Here is a 22,004-nt window from a genome sequence, read left to right on the forward strand (position 1 = left end):
TTGCACAACTCTTGTCCTTCAGTGAAGATCAACCTGCTTCTGCTTCTAAACTTAGCATTAATCTGAAGTATGTCGTCTAAGAAAGTGTTTGATCTACTCGTCTAATACGCTTCCTCTCTGGTGACAAATTTAGAGGTTACGTTAGTTGTTTCTCCTCACCAACCTGTGATCTCCTCCGCACGAGGATAGTTTCTGTTGCCGTGAGGAATCAGTGTTGTTCCACAGAAATGTTCTGATGTGTTATTAGTTCATTTGCAAACATCTTTTTTTTCCTTTCTTTTTTTATTGTTGCCTATTGAGACAATTTAGTAGCTGTTCTGAGGCTTTTGATCGTAGCAAAACCCAGTTGTCAAGCAAAAGCGGATCTTCAAATTTCCATTTCTGGATATTTCAAGGACTTCTGGTCCACATGGGCTTAAAAACTATGCTATTTTTTTGTCCTTCAGTTGCTGTTTGAGGTTGTTGTGGAAACTCCACAAATCCCCATGCAATCTGAATCAGATACAGTAATTTCTGTCTGCATTAGTGCAGAAAAATCTTATTGTCTCAAATGCTGAACATCTGCCAATGTACCAAAAGCAAATTCAGCTCCTTTCCAGGGGTAATAAAGTACTTTTCCATGAGTTGGTATATGTTTGAAATCAACAAAAATGACTTGATTTGGAGGAAATAATTCAAACAAGCTGATCTGTATTGGAAACAGTGTGGAATATTTCTGCAGCACTGGCAAATTTTAAAGAATTGACTGCAGACACAAAAGGATTTGATGGAGAGGTTTTTGCAAACAAAACAATTGTCAACTCAAAAAAAAGAAAAAATGTAAAACACCAGATCAATTTTGATGTCCTCCTTCTCAGTGTTGATCTGAGTGTGAGGTCCTCCTTCTGATCTGGCATCAGTGGTCAGCTCTGCCAGTGTGTTTAGAAGTGTTAAATGCCCCCCTGACCTGCTGCAGTCTGTTATTAGGCCTACCCACTGCCAGGCCTGCTAACTCATACTGGCATCGGTGCCCACGCCTGGCAGTGCACACAAATCGGTCAGATACACAAACTCACATGTGCAAACACTTAGAAGCAAACATGTTTCCCGCACACGCAGGCACACAAACCTGACGGGCACGCAGCAGAGGGTGAATAGCCAGTGATCCTCCTCCTCCTCCTTCCGCCTTATCAGTGAGTCGCGTTCCGCCTTAGCCATGCATACTGTACAGTCATTAATCATGATTCTCATTAATTATCTATGCACCCGGCTGGCTAATTAACACATCAGCTCAAGCAGAACTAATGCTGCATGCTAGTTCACCTCCCACTCTCACCCAACACACACACACACATATGTATATCTACAGACACACCCGATAAACAGTACTACCCTGCTTTAGTTTGTGTCCACTGCAAGGAGGAGACAGGACACACAAGAAAGCTTTAATCTGACAGCACGGTTCGGGGCGAGGAGAAGGGCATCAACATGAACCACCAGCTGCAGATTAAAGGAACATTTTTGTTAATTATGCTGAGGCGCTCACGTTTAATGTCTGATGTTGTGATTTAAATTTCTGGTAATGCTGTTCTTGTAATGTCTTTTTAGCGGTCTGTCGCAGTCCACTTACAGATTTGCCAGTTTTGCATTGGTTAGAAGTGTGAAAGATGTGTCGATGGCACACGGGCTGGGCTCAAATCTGATTAAATTTGGTTTAACATAAAGCTTTGGTGGAGACAAAGATCTGCGTTAGGAGCAGCTATTGTTTCAGCAGCTATAAATTCAAATACAAATGCAAAGACATGCAAATTTTAGGCTCTGGGTTCACCAAGCTCACCGTGAAGAGACATGGAAATAAGTTGCATGCAGACATTCATTTTATTACATTTTATTTCATTACTATTTATTATTTGAAAGTGCTGGATGGATGAATTCAGTTGCCCTTGTTCTTGTTTTGTTTTTAACTTTACTTTTTTTCTTAGTCTGTATTAACCTGACAAATTCTGTCTATACTTTTTGACCAATTAGTAGATTGTGGCATCTATGTGACAGCTACAATTAAACCCCAACAGCAGATTCTGGTCTAAATCTCAGTTGCAAACATCCAGAAATGAATAACCAGAAACTGAATTTGTCAGAAAATGTAAGTGAGGCTCAAGCACATTAGAGTTTGAATCAAAAGCTCAACATCTCTTTAAATACACTGAAGAGTTTCGTGGTCCAAAACCCAAATATACACAGTTTGTCATCTAGAATAAAAAAAAACAGACAGGTCCTTTTAGATTAAAGATTACAGTTACACTCTGTAAATGAAAACAATGTTGATACCTAATTTAAAGCAGTTCATTTAACTGCTTAATTTGCATAACTTCCTGAAGCTTAACTACATATACTGTCTCGCTTAAATATTAAGTAGTATAGTTATTAGTATTTTCATTGTCGGCAGAACACTACTGTACTGCAAACACTACCAGTTCAAATCCATAATTTAGTAGTATTGTGATCTTGTTTCAGTTATTTTGTGTTTAGACTTTGTGATGTTCAAAAGTTGATAAAATCCCTGTTCCTCTAAAAAGTGCGGTGTATGGGGCACATACACGCTATGTCCTGTAAACTCTTAACATAGCTCAATAGGAAAGGTACATTTTATAAACTTTTATATACTAAAATAAAATCGAATAAAAAAGGTGCAACTGGAGTGCATTTACCCTCAAATCACGTAGCAATCGTTTTCTGTGGCACCCTATTTTAAGACAATGTAACTTCTCAAATTCAACAGTGCGTAAAGTGTAGCTGTATGCTCAGAGATACATTGTGAAGTAAAAATAAATGCTGAAATGTCACAGAATAGATCTAATACCTGCTCAATTTTCTTCCAAAAATAATAAATGGTTAATTTACCACTAAAGCTCAAATAAGATCTCAGTGGGGAGAAGGCTGCATAGCACACAAAACAGCAGAAAGTGAAACTTTCGCAGTCTTGACCTTGTAGTTAAGTTAAAGTTTGAACCACCTGACGATTTTTGTTTTTGGCGCGTTTCTTCTCATTAAGGATACACGGAAGCACAAAGAGATAACAAGCAGACAGATTGATTCAAACCAACTTCATTGAGCGTACAGTAGAAGTGTCACATCCCGCTGGGATATCTGGCCACTCCATGTGGCTTTATATGCTGGTCCAGCTTTCACAGTATTTTCTCCCTTTAATCTCCCATGAGGCCTTGGGCAAGAGTGAGATATGTGCCTGGGGGTAAAATGGAGAGTAATTCACACTCAGACATGGAATTATAATGTTTCCATGCATGAAGCCTCTGAATAATTTACAGCATTCAATGGCTTAGCATTACTCATCCCTGCGTGCACACACACACACACACACACACACAGGTCTGCAACTGCCCAGGCTGTGGCACAGATTTAGTCGTCGCCCTCGCCTCACCGATCTCTCACTGGTGCATCACTAAATACAACCCCCTCATCTCATTCTTTCTGACAGGCTGTGCAGCATATAATTATGTCCCCCCTGAAACCAGGGCAGTAATCTCACACACTTGTCTGGCCATTATTACGCCGGCTCTGGCTCCGCTCTGCCCACACCTCGTCCCTTCTCTGCCTCTCTCTCTCATCTGCAGCTTGTTCTTTTCAGCTCGCCTCTGATTTCTCTATCTCCACTTCTTCATATCGCCCTTCTCTCTTCCTCCCTCTATGGGCCAAAAAAGCCTGAATGAGAGACAGAATGAGAAAAGGAACGAGGCGCTCTGACATTAACGAGATTGCTCGTTAAGAAAGGGAGTGGGGGGGGGGGGGGTAGAAGGAGAGCGGATGGGAGGTGGAAAATGGAGTGGCTATAATTGGGAGGTTTTTGAAAAGAAGAGAAAGAAAAAGACAGAATTAGGTTTCTGTCCAGGGGCCTGTCTGTGTGTGTGTGTGGGGAGCAGATACGTAGGGGACTAAATATAAGGTGAGAGAATGACTTGTTGGATTTCTCAAGAGGTGCTAAAGGTCACACACACCTATCAATCAGGTTCATACAAAGAGCCCAGCCTGCTCCCCTCCATCCCCTCTCTCCCAGTTCCCCCCCCATCTCTATACCGAGACAAAGAAACACTTTACAGTAACAGGCTTCTGGAGACTATTTCCTCTCTGCGCTCATAGCTGCTGCACTGTCAGCAGGCCCATTACAGAAATGCATTCCACTGGCATTTCACTTCTTGTCGGGCAGGGAGGCTCGAAAGGCTGCTTCACAACACCAGACACATCCCTGCAGAGACAGCTTGGTTTATAGCAACATAAAGAAGCGTCAAGATCTCTCTGCATGTGGGTAAAAATATTTACTCTCCCTTCAAAATAAGCCTGCAGGAGTCGTGCACAGTGCACTTATATGTTCTCTCTTCAAGGCCCTGGACTCCTCTCCAAACTTTTCCAGCTCATAATACTTGCTAATCAATTCACGGAAACCGATATCCCGATGTCTGAATGAGCGAGACCACCTCGAATGAGTCTGTGTGTGGCGGAAAGCATGGGGTTTTTTTGGATTTCTTAATGTGCAAAATACATGCCAACAAATGCGGGCATGTGCGCGTGTATGCTCGTGTAAGTCAGTGTAATCCCTCGCTATGGGACGCCCTCTCTTCTTCCTGTGCCAGATGAGGAGATATTCTGCCAAATCCGACGGGCGAGTGGGCTGCCAACCGCAAACATACACTCGCAACCGCACGGCAAAATCATACGCTGGCATGCGACGCACGCATATGGGACACAAAGAGTTTCTGTATGTCTTGTGCATGTGCGTGTTGGGTGTGTGTGCTGAGATGTAAACACACACTGTTGGCCGGGTGTGGGCAGGTTTATTCTCATCTGTAGGTCTGGAAGAGATGTTGGGGAGGGGGCGATCACAAAGAGGTAAATGGAGGAACTCCGAAATAAATAAAGAAGAAGAAGAAGAAGATGATGATAATAAAAATGTGAATTAATAAATTTTTAGATCAAGGGAACAATATGAGGAAATTAGGCCCATAGTCATGATGGCAGAGGAATAAAGGCAGGCCAAGTTGGTGCTGTGAAACAGTAAACTCCACGGCTTATACAGCTGGATGGATTATCTATACCTCTATTTCTCGCCCCTCCTGTTTCAATCTCTCCATTGTGCACCACTATAGAGCTTTATGGAGGCAGCGGGGTGTGTGAATGTGTGTGTGTGTTGGAGGGGGGGCTGAAATTCCTACTCTTTCTCCAGCTAAATTAATAATATGAGGCTCTCTATCCCGCTCAGTCTGCTTTATCCCTCTATTGCCCCCCCCTCCCTTCGCTGCTTTATCTCCGAGTATTCCTTGATTCTATTATTCCCTTGGAGTTACAGAAGTATCTGCTGGTGTGCATGTGTATTCAAAGCAAGCTTGACAGGCTCCGCACCAAACTGAGCATGAGAAGTTTTTGTGCTGGTGAGAGACTGGAGGGTATGAAAGAGGAAAAGAGTGAGAAATGGCGAGAGGTGGATACGACAAAGGGAACGCTGAGTTGGGGGGAGAGAGAGAGAGGAGCGACGTGCAAAGGCGGAGGTGTGAGATGAGACTGAACAGATCAGAGTCACAGTTTCTAATAAGGGGTATGACACATTCTCAACTTTTACCTTTTCTTCTTCTTTCCCTTTTTTATTCGTAGCCCTATTTCTTCCCTCTTTCTCCCCCACCTTACATTTGTTCCTACATCTCTCCCCTGCCTTTGTTTTTCCACGCAGACCTAAAAACAGGAGCAAAAAAAAGAAAAAGAAAAGAATGCGTGCATATATAACGCAGGCGAATTATTTATTTCACATGAGTGCGCAAATTAACAAGCAACGCTCGCTCGTGTGCACAAATCCAGCTACTTCTGTACAGGTTATTTATGGATTTTCGAGGACCTCACACCTCCTCTGACCTTTAACCTGTTGCATCTGTTTAAGCAAGCGGTATTTGTATTGTGGCATTTTAATTGGGCCGAAGCACGCCAAGCTGTGAGCGTGTTTCAACTCTGGCCTTCTGCAGCCGCGGATAGCTGCCCTGAACCATATTGTTGCGGTCAAGCTGTGAAAATCCTTTCTATTCGAACCAAATTTCAGTTTTCATCATCACTTTCGTGCGTTTATGCCAGATATAAACCTTTACTCTGTACTATAAACCGTGATTACGTTCAATGGAGTCAAATCGGACATTAGCTGGTCTTTAGCCTGCCAGTGCAAAGCATGAGTATTGGTGGATTGTGCAGATGAGCCGTTAGCGCAGGCTAGCAAGTGGGTGTAATGTGACCCTCACTTAAACCACATGGAACGTTTCATTTCCAGCAGCGCATTTAAAGCACTAATGGAAATTGTCTTTAGTTTTTGTAGTCTTGGTGTTTTGAAACCAGAAACGATGCATAAATGGTGGATCCGACCGAGAACGCTGCACGCCTACACGTTAGCGTTTCCATTAAAGTAGCCACGTTCTAAATCATACCTGGGAATAACTTTTGCTCTACATGGAAATATCATTTCAAATCTCACATTTTACTGCAGATTACTTAAAGCTGGTAGATGAGACAGACACTTCTTCACAATCAGACGTGTTTTTATAACCAGTGGAGTCACACCCTGCTGACCATTAAATGGAATTTAAGGTTCAGTGTGGGTGGTGGGTTCGCTGTCTGCTGGCATCCCGGGGATGGCCTGTCTGCCTGCAGCGAGCTCTGTTGCCAGATTGAGGCGGTGTGCTCATGTTGGTCTGTCATCCAGCCAAGAAGAGCAAAGTTATAAAATACAAGGAGGTGAAGTGTTAAAAACAATGAAGTCTCCACTGCAGTTACTGTTTGTCCTTTTTTTTAATTATTCGTGATGAATGATGATGTGATGATGACCCCACTGTCACTCTGTTTCTTGTTTTGGCCCACTTATCAACCAATCACAACACGACCTACTTATAGTGTCATAGGAGTCATTGTAACAACTACTCACAAGTACGATTACATAGATTGCAAACCGCTCTGTGTAGGCGAACATGTGCACAGATGCATTAGTGTAAATACCTCATAAGACTGTGCAAACAGTCTTCCTACTGTTTTTTCACACTAAACGTTTGATAACCGCAGACCAACGGGAGGCTGAAGCAGCAGCAGGAGATACAATGTAATGCTATTTGTATTTGTCACAAGGTAGCGAGGCACCTGTTTGAACTTGATTTTTTTATTATTATTATTTGGTTTGGGTTTTTTATCTGGAGCTTCTGTGGAAGTGGCACCCCTGCTGCATTGTCAGCTCTATTTAATTGGATGTTTTTTCGACACAGTGGTGAAATCGGGCTGGAGTTGGCTCTACAAAACAAGATATGGACATATTCTGTACTGTGTGATAAGAACCATTTTTGATATTGTAGGGAGCAATGGTACAAGCAGAAACTGCCAAATTAAGATGTTAGGCTGCAGGCAACAGGCTCGATGGCAGCTTGTGCAAACCAGCACATGTCCAACACCTTTTTTTTCTTCTTTTTCTACTTGCAATGCAACAAGGTGAAAAAATACCACATTCGCCCAGCAGAAATTGGGAAATTGGTTGTTTTGACTGATAAGTAGTGACTTCAGCTAGGGCACAGTATAAGTGGGCACCAGCCCAGTTCAAGCACCGCTCCTCACCCTCTTCCTCACCCATCTTTTGTCTCTCTTCTTTCTTTCAGTTCTTCTGTCAGCGGAAGTCTTTAATCAGAGCGTCAATCAGAGAACGACGTGTAAGAGAATGAAGTTAAATCCAATATGAGATACACAAGATAACACAGCTGTTAAAACCATCAGTTGCCTAGATAACAACCCTGTCGCCTGCATTAAGTCTCCTCTCCCTGACTTTCACTCTTTGTCGTTGTCTAATCTCGCTGTCTTAATGGGAAAATGAATGGTTGTTAAATCTCAGCTTCTCTCCATCGCTTCATCATTTCTTTTCTTTTTTTTCCTAAATTGAAGTCTCTTTGCATCATAGTCTCCTTCGGGGTCATTGTTGTTAACAAGAAGTCAAAATCTAGCCATGGAATAAAATCACTGTCAGATCAGCTGAAATGAGATATAAATCACTGCACAGGAAAACGAAAAGTAATCTCTGTGAGGCAAAAGTTTAGGCTTAAACTAGTTTGCTTAAACCCTTAGTTTCAGAGAGTTTTTTTCTACCGTGGAATCTGTATGATGTCAATACGGTGAGCACGGAAGCCCCGCCCACCTGCTTTCAAACTTTCTGTTTATAATGGGCAGCCAATCAGAGTGAAGTTACCTGAAAGAAATGTAACCTATAACTGCGTGAAATTTTTTTTGAACTGTGATTTAAGCAAAGTTACTCTAGTAGAGTCAAAGATGGCTGCTGGAAACAAGCATGGTTACCTTCTGAAAAAAAACTAAACCTACATTAAACAGATGATAACAGGTTAAGATACCATCCTGTAATTAAATTAAAAATGAAATTCATTTCAGTGAAATTGAAAAAGCCCTTTTGTACAGCTAGCAGAAGGCCAATCCTTCATTTCTCCCTTGTAGCGCTGTCCCCACCCCAATTGCTTCATTAAAGCTGCAAGATTACTCACAGGATTGAGGCAGATTAACCAGAAGAGATCCAGAAACTCACCATGACCCACTGCTTGCCAAACCTCAGAGAGAATCAGAGAAGCAAACAGGAGACAGTGCTTGCAAAACACAGAGCCCTTTAAAAAAAAAAAAAAAAAAAAAAAAAAAAAAAAAACTAAAGGAGACAGCAGGAAATAAAACAGGACAACAGAGGTGGTCGAACCGGTTAAAAGAGGTGAGGAGTGAAAGCTCGTCTGGGCGCAGACAGACTTTTAAACTAAACAGACATTTTTAACAGACGGGTAGATGGGGGAGATAGTCGGCGGGGAAAAGCGATGGATTAATGGAGGGTGACTGTGGGAGGAGAGGCTGTCACCACCTGCAGCAGCCGATGGAAGCGGCGCTTGGGTTTAAAATGGCACAGTTAAGGACAGAGAGATAAGATAGGACTGCGAGCCATTCATCACATTTATAGGAAAGGTGACATTTAGCCAGACGACAGCTTGGTGGGTCTATATTATGAGGGTGCAAAGGCCACAAAAAACATATGAAAATGTGTGAAAATGGGCTTACATGTGAATGGATTCATGTTCTTAAAGCTCATTTTTAAGTATGAAATATTTTTGCTCTTGGATGCTGGGCCTGATATGACCATATTGGGGATACCACTCTTAGTGATGTCATTAAGAGCCAAGAAAAAAAAACTTTCTGAAACACTTTACAAGAGGCTTAATTTTAATTTTTGGCTCATTAGGATTGAAACTTCGGTCATTTTCAGAACGATCGCCCACCAGTGACAGCACGTGCACTGATCTTTTGCAACTTTTTCCTCTGTAGTTTGTGCTGCCAAACTCGTTATTCTTGCGCATGTCCGCAGCAGACACACATCCACATAACACACTAACAAGCACCTGTCACTTGTCCAGGTGAGAAATAAAACACGGGTGGGACGAAGAGATAGAGAAAGAGTGCAAAGGGCTTTGGAGAGGAGAGAAATGGGGCTTATGGAGGACAGAGGAGGACCGGATGGAAAGCTGGAGATAAACTAAGCTTCACACAGCAAAGCAAAACGTGTGTTGGGAGAAAGGCGCACTTTGTTGTGAGAGGACGCCGGACAAGCAAACTGACAGCCAGGTTTGAAGGTAGGGAACCAGAGGGGCAGGATGCAAGAGATGGCAATAAGAGAAAGAGGAATAAATGAATGAAGGGGGGGGGGCAAAAAGGAGGAAAAAAAGAGCGGGGTGATGAGGAGGAGGGAGGGTCCATGGGTTCATAATCCCCTTACAGACAGCTTTGTTGAGTGATTGACAGCCCAGCACGCCACGTTATAGAGTAAGCGCAGAGGGGGCCCGCAATGACTGGAGGGATTATCGCTCCCCTTGGCTTACAAATCTCCTCCCACACCACCTCATCACCACCTCATCACCCCCACCCCCCTCCCTTTCCATAGGGTCAAGTGGTACAGGCCAGTTTCTGTTGTTTCCCTGCTCTCTCTTTAATGCTCACCCAGAAGCTCGCTTTGTCTCACATGATTGTGTTGTTTTGCAAATAATGCTTAATGTGCTGATGGAGGGGAAGGGGCGGTGGAGGGGTATCGAGCATCACGGGGATGTGGGGAAGAGGAGGGGGGGTTGTACACAAACCCACGCAGGGCATGTACACAAGCACGGATACACACCTACGCATGACGCATGCCTGACATCCACACAATCACACTTTCTGCACACAGGCAGAAACGCACGCACACACACACACATTAAAAAAAAAACCCTCCCTCTGTTCAGCATGCAAGGGCATCATGAGGGTACAGAAGCACTTAAACGAGACCTTGAGTGAATTCTTTTGTTCTAGCTAAGTACCGCCATAATAGAGTTAGCTCGCCCGTCACAAGAGTGATTAAATTTAAGAGGAAACATAAGGAGAAAGCAAAGGTTTTGATTAAAAAGAGATAACATTAAAAATACAGTTGAAGTGCGCCACTTATGCATGATAGCGCCGATGTTTGGCTGCTCTACAGCAGCTGCATTAAGGATTTGGGAAATCAGATAATGTGTACGATTTACCAAGTGCCAGAATACACCTCATAGACTGGACGTGTTGCAATATTCAGCTGTGTACACACACTGCACACACACACACACACACATATATATATATAACGGCCACCCAGGACTAAGGCTCCAGATGGGCTAGGCCTAACTGGGACTGGTGGCTTTGCTGAAGCACACAAAATAGGGAACCAAACACAAACACCACAGCAGCTGTGTGTGTTAGCCAGCAAAACCCAAGACCACACAGCCAAGGGTTATCGGCGCCACGTAACCGAAATAAGGAGTCCGTACACGTAAGCGTGCGTGCACCCAAGGTACGGGCACGGTGACCCGCAGTCGTGCCGCTTGGCTAAAAGAGAGATTGTGGAAGAGAGAGGCTTTCGCCCCCACCACCACCATTGTGCACTAGCATTCATCTGGCTTGATTTTCTTTGTAGGGAAGGAGGGAGAGAGGGAAGAATCAAGAAAGTTTACAAAAAAAATAGAAAGGAGGGTGTTCCATCTGTTTTTCCCCCTCCTGTGGCTGGGGACCTGCAGTACAGCTGCACTCCAAAGGAGAGCAAGGCTGATAAAGAAGAGGAAAGATTTTTAGAAGGGGAGGTTTCAAGATAGGGTTGTTAATGAGGGAATGGCTTCCTGATTTGCAATGAATTTTAAGGGAGTTGTACATCGTGTGTGTGTGTGTGTGTGTGTGTGTGTGTGTGTGTGTGTGTGTGTGTGTGTGTGTGTGTGTGTGTGTGTGTGTGTGTGTGTGCTAGCCACGCTCTGGTTGGTTCACAGTCACCCCCGAATTACTCTGACACTGCAGTGATAGGCAATCATGATCACTCATTCTGTCTTTACTACAGAGGGCCTATTTACTGCCGGACAATGATGAGCGAATGAGAAGAAGCAGAGACTACAGATCAAAAAAGCCACCCACAAAGAAAAAGAGACACAAAAGGAGCTGCTGGGAGGAACAAGAGAAATAAGAGGAGGAAGAAATGAGAGCAATTTAAAACAAAAAAAGAGAGAGGGGGAATAAATTTTACTGGCTGCCAACCGGCTGTAACATGATAACGGCTTGGATATGTAGCGGAGGGAACTTACACTGATGGCGAGCCAAGCAATGAGTAAAAAGTTAAAAAAAAAAAAAAAGGAAAGACAAAAGAAATGAAAGGGGGATTAGCGCGGAGAAGTGGACTGGTTTTCGCAGACGACGAGAGGGCTGAGAGTGCGTGTGGGAGAGTGGGAAGCCAGCGAGCCGAGTGTGTGTGAGGGCTTTCAGTGGGGAGCTCTGCGAGGGGAGCTCTTTTGTTCACAGAGGAGCAGAGGGAGGAGGAAGAAGTGAGGGAGAGAGAGAAGGAGGACTGGAAGAAGAAGGGAGTGAGGGATATGCTACTGATAGAAAGAGGAGGGGCGGTGGAGTGTACCTCAGAAGAAACTCAACCCCTCCACTTGGACTTTTTCCAGGACTGGGAGCAATAACATTTTTCATCTGTGCATACATGAGTATGTGTGTGTGTGTGTGTACAAGCTCGCCACTGTGCATGCCTGGATGTGTGTAAGCCAGTGTATCTAAATGAATGCCGAAGTGTGTTAAGGTTGACTGCAAGACATGAGGACAAAAGCAAGACGAGAGAGAGGGAGTTAAAAAACGCTAGAAAGCAGCTCGCACACACAGCAGTGTATTAAAGCCAGAGCTGGGGTATCAGATGATGGGATGTGGAAGGGGCAACAACAATCCACTTCACCACTCTGTCTGTAACAAGATGGATCTTGTTAGAGTTACTTGTGCTAGACAACAAAGCGCTGCAGTGCACTCCATATGTCGCTGCTGCAAAAAAGAAAAAGAGCATTTGGAGGCAGTCAGCTAGTTCACTTTAGTACACGGCCTTAAATCATTGCTTCAGGGTGGAATACTTCTATCGGGAAAATGTCTGCTTTTCAGGAAGTGGGAGAAGCCACCTTGTTTTCGTTTGACAGCCATGCATTTTTGAGTTTATTCATTGCAGGTCTGAAAGGGGTTCATAAACCTGAGACTCTGAATCATTTTTTTTTTCAGTCTCGGTGAACAATGCAGCGTGTCAACTGATGACAAACCAAAAAAAAAGGTAACACACTCTTCCTTTTGCAAATTAAAACTAGAACATATAAGCAATTATATGAAACCCCATACACTTTGGGATTTTGCTGCTACAGCTTTTCTAGATCTGGTATAACCAGTTATGACTGCAACTAATTGTTCCAGTCTTCAGAATCACACAAACAGGATCCGTGGTGTGAATTACTGAGCTTTTGGAGGATTTAGCAGGAAGTCGACACAGACTTGCTTTGCTTTAATATCCCTTTGCGAACCTCTCCGACTACGCAGGGGAAAGGATTATGAGACAAACGCAGAGGCCGCTGGGACTCTGCCCTGCAACATCCAAGTACGTGGCCTGTGATATGTTATGGGGAGCGCGGTTGTTTTAGTTAAATAAAACAAAATTAGCTGGGACAAAAACACTTAGCTAAACATAGCTAATAGCTAAAAAAAAAATAGCTAGCAAATGAACTCAACATTGTGCACATGTGCGGGAACTGCCTTCAGTTTTCCTCTTTGACCGTTTGGTCTAATGTGTCAACACTGCAACCCAAAGGAGATTTAGCATGTCTGTTTTCTGTTAAGACTGGGACGTCTGCACAACTGTGTCAACTGACTTAACAAAGGAGTCTGTTTGCGTTTGTATTAACTATTTATAACCTTTTAAATTTTTGCCCCTGACAAACAAAATCATATTGTTTTAAAACTAAAAGTAAAGTAACATCTCAACTAAAACATTTTTAGATAAAAAGTGTGTAAACCCCTCTCTGGAAACACATTGAAGTTAGTTAAATGAGTTCATTTAAAACTAATGAAAAGACAAAACAAAGCTATGACAACTTTGTTGCATCGGCTCAATGCTGAGTGGCTCGAGCGGGGAAAAAAAATAATGAGCATCAGAGTTCGCCACAGAAAGCGCAAAAGATCAGCAAAGACCAAAGAAGCACAGGTGAGAAGCGCAGACAAAGGTTGCAGTGGACAGTTTTATTTGTCGAACACTCTGCTTCGCTCTGCTGCAAAGAAGCTTCTGTACCTTTGGCTCCTTGCCTTTCCCATGGCAGGAGGATAACTAAAGAAAAGCAACGCAAACAAACAGAGTAGCTCACGTTACCGGTTAATCCACATATTTTTGACGCTGCCCCCAAGTGGCAGCAGACAGCTACACATGTGCAGAATGAAGAAAGCAGCAGCATGTTTTAAGAGGTTTCCAATTATGATTCTGTACACATAGTTTTTATGTCTGATGACCACTGAAGTTACAGCTCAGCCTCTCTTTATATATTTATATGAAGTAACAGCCCAAAGGACGGGGTCGGCGTGATGGCCCCTGAGACCTGAGACGTGCCTATATCGACTTCCATCTCAGCATGTGATTTCTATAAACTGAGATACACTGATAGCGTTCAGTGGCTGCTAAGCTTCCCTCACGTGAGGCCCGTGTGCATCTGAAAGCAGAGGAGTTCAACCTAATCTTACATTTCCATCATAACGATGCATTTTTAATGTCAGTCCCACTTAAATTAAATGTTCTACAGAACCCAGGAAATGGAGCGTGATTTTTCCCCCTCGCGCTGCTCGCCAAGGTCAGTTTCCCCGTAGACTATAGCAACAATGGGCTAATGCCAAAGCCAGATGGACTACGCTTACTGTACGGTCTTTTAACTCCTAATTAGAAGTATGCATATGTGCGCACACACGCACAAGCATCCGAGGAGGAAGAAAGCGTGAAGGCTGGAAAAATCATCAAGGTGGTGGGAGTCAACCCTGGAGAATATTGCAAAAGATCTGAGGTAGGAGAAGCAGGACTGTGCATATGTGGAGTAATAAATGTGGCCGTTTATTACTGGGCCGGGTTTCAAGATGACTGGCTGTTATTGCAGAGGGCCATACCAGCACGCAGGGTTCCCCCACCAAAGCCTCTTAGCATGAAGATCATCTCTGACCTATTATGAGTGAAGAGGGTAAAGATTATCTTAAAGCTAAGATGCTTTGGAGTAACAAGTCCCTACATCTCTCACACAAGAGACCAAACATCTCTCCACACCCGCTACATCGCCCTCCTCCCTACACACACACACACACACAAATAAAAGCCATGCATCATTTTGTAGCTCAGCACTGAATAGCTGTTCTGCTTTGTAACCGGGCTCCTTGCAGGCAGTGTGATTCATGTCTGCTTACTTTTGCGGCTCCGTGTGCTTTCTGCAAATCTCCGGATAACAGCTTCTTATGCCAAAAATATAAATGTAAAATGAGATATTTAAAGAAAACTCCACCTGTAGCCACTTCATCATTTACAACTGCAGCTACTGGCTGGCTGTATCGCATTTCTGGGTCCATTTCGCCATTCGACTGTGTACTTTTTGTTATCCCCCGACATGATTTGGCGAGATTGCGTTCCACCTAAGCTATCCTGGAGTACAATGAAAATGAAAGGGTCCCGGTAAATGTCAGGTTTCCGAGTACAGTTCACTCAATCAAAGAATGGGAATGATTGCGGGGGATGAAATCCATCAAAGACGAGGCAGAGACATCATTTGACTGAAGCCTCAAAAGACCAGAATGCAAGTTGACTTTTGAATACGAAGCATGACTCTTACAATGGCTAAGAAAATCTTTGCCGTATTATTATCCCTGTTTTCGCCCACACACGGCACTGAAAGCAATGCATGTGTGTAAAAATCAGAAAGCGCAGCACAAGTCGGCTAAAGAAGATGAGACAAAGCGGGTTCACCACTAAATGTAAATTACAGCGCTTTATCCTGGAGTAAAGTGAGCTTCAAGTATTGATTGTACAGTGGAAAAGTAGCTTTATTTTAAAAGGAATTGATTTAGCTTTTGGCAAATTAACTCCATCAACACGTTGTTCTGCTACGAAGCATTTGGCATCATTTCTACCTCCGTGAGCTTGCTTTATGTGAAGTTTAACCACTGCGTGTGTTTGCATCTTATCATATAAACTGTAGAAGTAAATACCAGGAGGGGAAACAGCTGCCAGTCTCTTAATCGCTCCGTGCTAAGTTGATCAAAGAGCTTATTCTGCTCAAAAAGTCAATGAATTCCTTTAAAGCTTACCAGGTTTCACGCTGGACTTCACAGGGATAAATATTATGGGACGTGTCAGTAATGAGAAATGAGGGCCTGGCTCGGTTGAAGTTGAGCAGGAAGCAGCTAGTCATTGTGGTGACCTATAGATCATCAGTCACTCTCGCTAGCTGGGACATGTCACATCATCCAGTACCTCTGTCAGACCTGGTTGTGCTGCCAAATAATCCATCTCCCTCTTCACTGTCTTTCAGGGCTGTTTTTGGGGTTTTTTGTTTCCCTCTCCGAGCCTGTCAGCTCTCTGCTCTCGTCCTGTCTCCTCTATCTTTGCCTCATCTCACCCTGACAACACCCACTTCTTCTATTTTTGCCCTCCTGCTCATATCGGTCGAAGATGTTTGGCAAGACTTCAGCTGTGACAAGGCACAGCTGTCCGCTGACAAACCCCGCTCATTTGTCTCTCTTGTGTGCAGGCGCACACACGCGCGCTCTCTCTTAGCATTCAGTTACAAAACCATTTTGAGCCTGCGACCAATCAAAGCTCCACGCTGACGTCCACCGGGAGATGGCGAGGGGAGAGTGATGGAGTTGCGGTGTTGATGAAAGTGACAGGATGTAAAGCCCGAAACTGGAATGCATTCTGGCTGTTGAGAGAGCAAGATAAGGGAAAAGAAAACATTTGTCTTTTGTTTTGCATTTTACAAGCTCTGCGTAACTGTATAGGTCTATGCAAAAGAGGACTCCACCTCAACTGCCTGCGGGGAGAACAGTTGTAAAAGCACCAAACAGGTGTTGCAAAAAATGTTTTTCTACCAGTTAATTTTAGCGCTAACAATCTAGCCTTAAAACATGGAAATGAAGTCAGCCGCCGCGCTGAGAATAACTCAGTTTGGTGTCAACAGAAATCAAGACTTGAAACATGTTGTAAACAATGCTGTGGTATTTTGTGGGTGGCAGGTGGAGCTACATCAATTACCTGGATGGGCTACTCTTAACTGTTAAAAAGCAGAGACTAGCCAAAAATAGAAAGAGGAAGTACCGTCAGCTCCTGCAAGCTAGTTAACCAGCTAACAGAGTAGCATATCTTTTTCAGGTAAAACCACACACACGTGTAGCTAGTGTGACATAGCTGACACGTAATGTGAGACTACACTAGTATCTAGAAATTATTTTTTGAGGAAACAAAGATTTCAGCACCACCATAAACCACTTGATGGGAAGCGGATTTGCACATGCCATTTACAGAGCAGCCTAGAGCTCGGGGATCTCAACACACAGTTTAGTATTCAGGGCACAAACGCACACATGCCACCACATCCTCTCTGTCACAAGGCAGAATCCCGGCACACAAAATGACAAGAGTGTCAGCTGCCTCCCCGCCGCTATACTGTTTAGCTAGCTGTAGCTGCAACAACGTGAGCCCAACCCAAATGTTGTGAGGATGCAGCCGCAGAGCTAGAAGACTCTAAACTGAAGAGCAAAGGAGTTCGGAGGGAGGAGGAGTAAAGAGAAGAAGAGGGCTCGAGGAAGACTCAAGGGCAAATAAAAGGCAGGATAGAGGAGTTGCTCAACACAGTGACAGAGGTTGCCCTTATACTGCACACCCCTCTGGCGTATAAAATCCACACACACTTTGGTACTGGCTTCCCAATCCACCAGTCTGCTCCCTCTGTGTCACCCGGGGGAGGGAGAGGGGGATTGACCTGGCCCAGTCCAAATGCTGCCAGGAGGATTGGATGATCCTGCTTAGAAGGGTGTGCTGTGAAGCAAGCTAATGAGAAGGCCTGTGTGTGTCTGTGTGTGTGTGTTGGCGGGCCTCGCTCAGGGGTTCTGGGTTCAGCCACCCAGGGCACTCTGCCCGGTGATGTTGGGGACACATGTGACCCCGTCAGACCTCCGGCCTGGATTACTGTTACCACCACTATGCCTGTGAGCGTGTGTGTGTGTATGTCTGTGTGTTTTTGTGAATGCTTGCAGGGAAGAAAGTTGCTTGTTTTTTCATGTGTTCCAACATTTTTCAACCAGCCCAGCCAGCCGCACGCTTTTTATCTCCATCAGCACTTTTAACAATTACCAAAAATCCCAAAGTCACTTCGAAAAAGTCCAAGGGACCGGGGAAGTAAATTAGTTCTTTAGCTAACCCCAGCATATTTACAACAGCGCTTTATAGCTGTTATGATGTTGATGAATGTGCACTGCCCCTGCCAAATAAACTTATAATCGAGTGATAAAATAATGAATAAATTCCGAGTGGAACAACAGCCCGTGACACGTGCCAGTTTCCTCACCTCTACTGTGTGTGTGCGCACATCTGCCCTCCTGTCTAGTCTAGTGGTAAAGGTGTGTGTTTATTGCTCACTAGCACACGCTACAAAGGAGATAGATTAGGACCACACACTCTTTACACATGTGTCCAACAGTGATGGGGGGAGGAGGAGGTCGAGCCTCCCGAGGCTCATTTGTGTATAATATGTGTGTGTATGCAGACGCAATAGATACGTCTGTTTGCATGTCTGTGTTTTCATAGTCAAACCCCTTACCTGTGTGTCCATCTGCCCGAACAAAGGAAGAAGGAAAGAGGGAAAAGGAGAAAAGATTGCTGCCTCTGGTCGGATTGGCTGCCTCCTTTTTCTCCTTCCCCTGGCCTTTCCATTCTGCCACATCAGCTGAAAGCTCTTTTCACAGCTCCTGTTGCTCTCAGCTCGTAAACTTACACACACTCCTTTTTTTCACCGAGGGGGAAGAGTGACGGTAGGAAGAGAGAGAGAGAGCAAGGGAGCGAGGAAACAAGGCGGTGGGGGGGGGAGGGCTGCTGCCCCGTTGGTTTAACTCGAGCAATACGGTCCATATCATTTTGATCTCGCCTCCTCTCTCGGCCACATTCCTTTTTTTTCTGCACTTCTTCCTAAAAATAAGAAAAATAAAAAAACGCTATACCCAGTGGATATTGTCTAATCATTTCGCCCAAGGATACGTGTAGGCTTACCAGGCTCCTGCTTTCTTACCCACACAGCCCGGAAAAAGGCCTCCGAGCATGAATTATTCATGAAGTCAAAACCTACAGGATGGGTGTAAACGGGTGTGGGCTTTAAATATACAAACAATCTGTAAACGGGTGCTGGAATGCTGCTCCCGTGATATGACCTACTAACACCTATTCCATAATAAGAATAACCTCCTCAACCAAAAACACATTTGTGGCGGTGACTCCACCAGTCTCTCTCTCTCTCTGGCGGCTTTTTTTTTTTTTTTTTTTTTGCAGTTGAAACACTTAGCCTAGTTAGCTAGTCTTTTATCCGGCGCCAATTAGCCAACGATTAATGAATTATTGAGAAACGGGAAGGGTGGCGGTGGTGGGGTGGAGGGGGATTAAATTTTAATGTGGATCTTAGGGGGAATAGTTGTATTACAAGTCACCGCAAGCAGCAAACCGGGAGACGCCCACCCTCAGCAGCCATTTACAATAATCTACAGCCGTTTACGAAAGTGGGTAAAGAGGAGAGGAAAAAAGGGAGAGAGTGCGAGTAAAGGAGGGGTGAATGAGCGCTTTTTTTGGCATTAAGAACAGACGCTGAAATCAGACTTGCAAAAAGGTTCCAGAAACTACAAAAGTCCATATGTCATGATCAGATGAGTGACCGAAGCCAGCATCCTCGTCTCTCTGTGCATGTGTGTGTGTTTGGGTCACCTGCCACCCTCCTGCCAGCCACGCCATCTTCACCCCTCCCCCCACCCGAACTCCCAAGCAGTAATGTAAGTTTCGATCTTTCATTAGGGTGGCCGTGTAAGGCCGATAATACGAGATGCTGAGATAAGGATAATATATGTCTGAGGAGGAGCTCTTCCCAAGGTGATCGTTCTGGTTCAGTTCCCTCTTCCTCAAGCAGAACCTGTATTGGCACTTGAGACTTAACTGGTATTGATTTACTTAGGGTTAGGGCCGTCTCCACCCCCCGCTCTGCTCTCCCCGCCGCTCGGTGTTTCTCTTTCACCTCCCAGCACCTGTCTCTGTTTATATTCCTCCAGGAAGGCTTCTTGTCAGGCTGTGGTAGCATCAACCCGTGGAGGGGTCTATAAAAAAAGGTGGATGTCCTGGTGCATTCTGATATTATATTTAAGGAATTAATCTGGCAGCTGAGCACCCACCCCCCTCCCATCCTCCCTCAAAAGCACCCACAGATGCCTGCTTTTCCTCCTCACCTCTGTCATCCCTCGCACATTTTTTGGGTGCGTCTGTGGCTGCTGTAGCGTCATAATTAGCGGCTGGATGTGACACATGTTTCCAATTTGCTACGTCTGGTCACTGCACCGAGGTGGTGGTGGTGGGGCGGGGGTGCAAGAGATAGAGACAGACGGAGAGTGACAGTAGGGAAAAGAGGGAGAGAATAATAGAGGGACAGAAGAGGGGGGGAATGAGAAGAGATGCTTTGATTGTAAAATTCCAGGCCAATATGGATGTTTAAAACAATCCACCATGTTTTTCCCCGTTAGTTTACCTCCTTGTTTATTCCAAGGGAAACAACAAAATTGCACAACTGCCCTGATTTAAAGCTTTCAGTTGGAACACTTAGCCAGCTCACAAATGATGTGGCACAGATGATAATTGCAAAAAAAACAAGGTGCCAATATCACAGTTTGCTAGGCTGGTATCAGTCCATACCTGCACTACTGATATTAGGCTGATATTAGAATTTATGCATCCCTGCAGAAAAAAAAGAGAAGCAGTGGATACTGAGGCGTGAGAAGGAGAGAATATAAGACAGAGGATGGAAGAAAAGATGGGAGGAGAGGTGGAGGGGAAGCTGCAAGTGGATGGTCCAAACTTCAAAGAGGCATACGCAGCAAAGGTCCAGAGGTTAACAATGTGACACCCCATTTACTACACAGACAAGATGTGAACCATACGTGTGCTCTGATTGCTGCAGCTTCTGCTTACTTTTCACCTCATTTCTGAAACCACCTGTGTGTGTGTGTGTGTCTTCCAGAAGCGTGTCCTTGGAAGAAGCAGACTATTTAGACAAGCAGCGGGCTCTTAACATATTTCAGCCCAGGGCCAAAACCTATTCTGCCCCGAGGCAGCTGATACTAGAGTACTGCTCATGTCACGTAGAGAGCAAGGAGAAACAAGTACACGACAGCATGAAAAAGGGCCAAGAAAATAAACTGGAGGAATGACTAAGCTGATTAACTATGAATAGTAAGCTTCGTGAATAAGCTTCATAGTATAAAAAGAAAAGGGCTTTTTGTATTTTGGATGGATATATGAGCGAGCAAATCTGTGGAAATGACAGCAGAGTGTGGCGTCAAAGCCACCGCCCGTCTAATTGCGAGCCGGGCCCATTCACTGAGCCCTAACACCCACCTAACACTAAACTCCATTAGGAGACAATAGCGTGGAATCACCTGTAAGGCTTCAAAAGCCCAGGCTGTGAGCTTCTCTGTGGAAATTACCCTCCCGTGTCCAACTCTACTCCCTGTTGGGCGAATCCACCCACTGCTGACAAAAAGCCCTCATTAAGGGCTTCATGCCTGGCTCCACAGCAGGGGCCCACGCACAGTCACATCTGTGGAGAAGTGGAGAAACTGGGCAGGACGTAGCCTCCAGCGCACGGACGCATTAAAAACCTGTTAGTCTCTGAAAAAGCCCCTGGCATGGGTGTGAGTTAAAGCTGTCTCGGGGGGGGCCCGGTTGGCATAAGTGAGTCAATTTTCTCTTGTGTTTTTTTTTCTCCCTTCTATAAAGTGTACTTAGAAGAAACGGGAGCTATTCTGGAGCGGTGCTCCATGCTGATAGCCTGCACAGAAGTGTTTATCAAGCTGCAAAATATCATTGTTCCAATTTGCCAACAGAAATGTAGCTAGGATTTGCAGAAATGAATCTTTGTGTCACTGAAGGAAAAAAAAAAACTCCCCTCTTTTCCCTTCCATACAAGCCGCCTTGTTATTCTCCACCTCCCCTCTTCCACCACCACCTCCTCCTCCTCACAGCCAGCAGGTCCATTCAGACACAGGGAAATTGGCAGAGGTGTGAGAAAAGTGGTGTCAGTCATTAAGGCTGGACAGCAGAGAGGTGTTTAAAATGGCATTTCCTCAGCTAATGCCTGACACCTTCTCCGTGAGGAAAAGGAGGAGGAAAGAAAATGCAAATGAGCTCGGGCAAAGTGTGCAGACTGGGTGTTTGACAGGCCTGAGGTCCAAAAGGAGGAAGGGAGTGCTACCCTGGACTTTAATCAAGGTCATCCAGCAACAGCAATTAGAGCATCACACAAGTCTTTATCATCCTACACACACAGCTTCCATCTACGGCCTTAGAG

General features: G+C 44.6%; 1 protein-coding gene across 1 annotated transcript in view; it reads right to left on the reverse strand.

The window, feature by feature from the left end:
• efnb3b (ephrin-B3b) overlaps nt 1-22,004 on the reverse strand; it is a 90,923-nt gene that overhangs the window by 66,884 nt on the left and 2,035 nt on the right. The gene's annotated exons all lie outside the window — the stretch shown is intronic.

This window comes from Rhamphochromis longiceps, linkage group LG3, assembly GCF_057381845.1.
Source record: "Rhamphochromis longiceps isolate RC_006_pf linkage group LG3, R_longiceps_female_GT1.1, whole genome shotgun sequence".
Lineage (NCBI taxonomy): Eukaryota > Metazoa > Chordata > Actinopteri > Cichliformes > Cichlidae > Rhamphochromis > Rhamphochromis longiceps.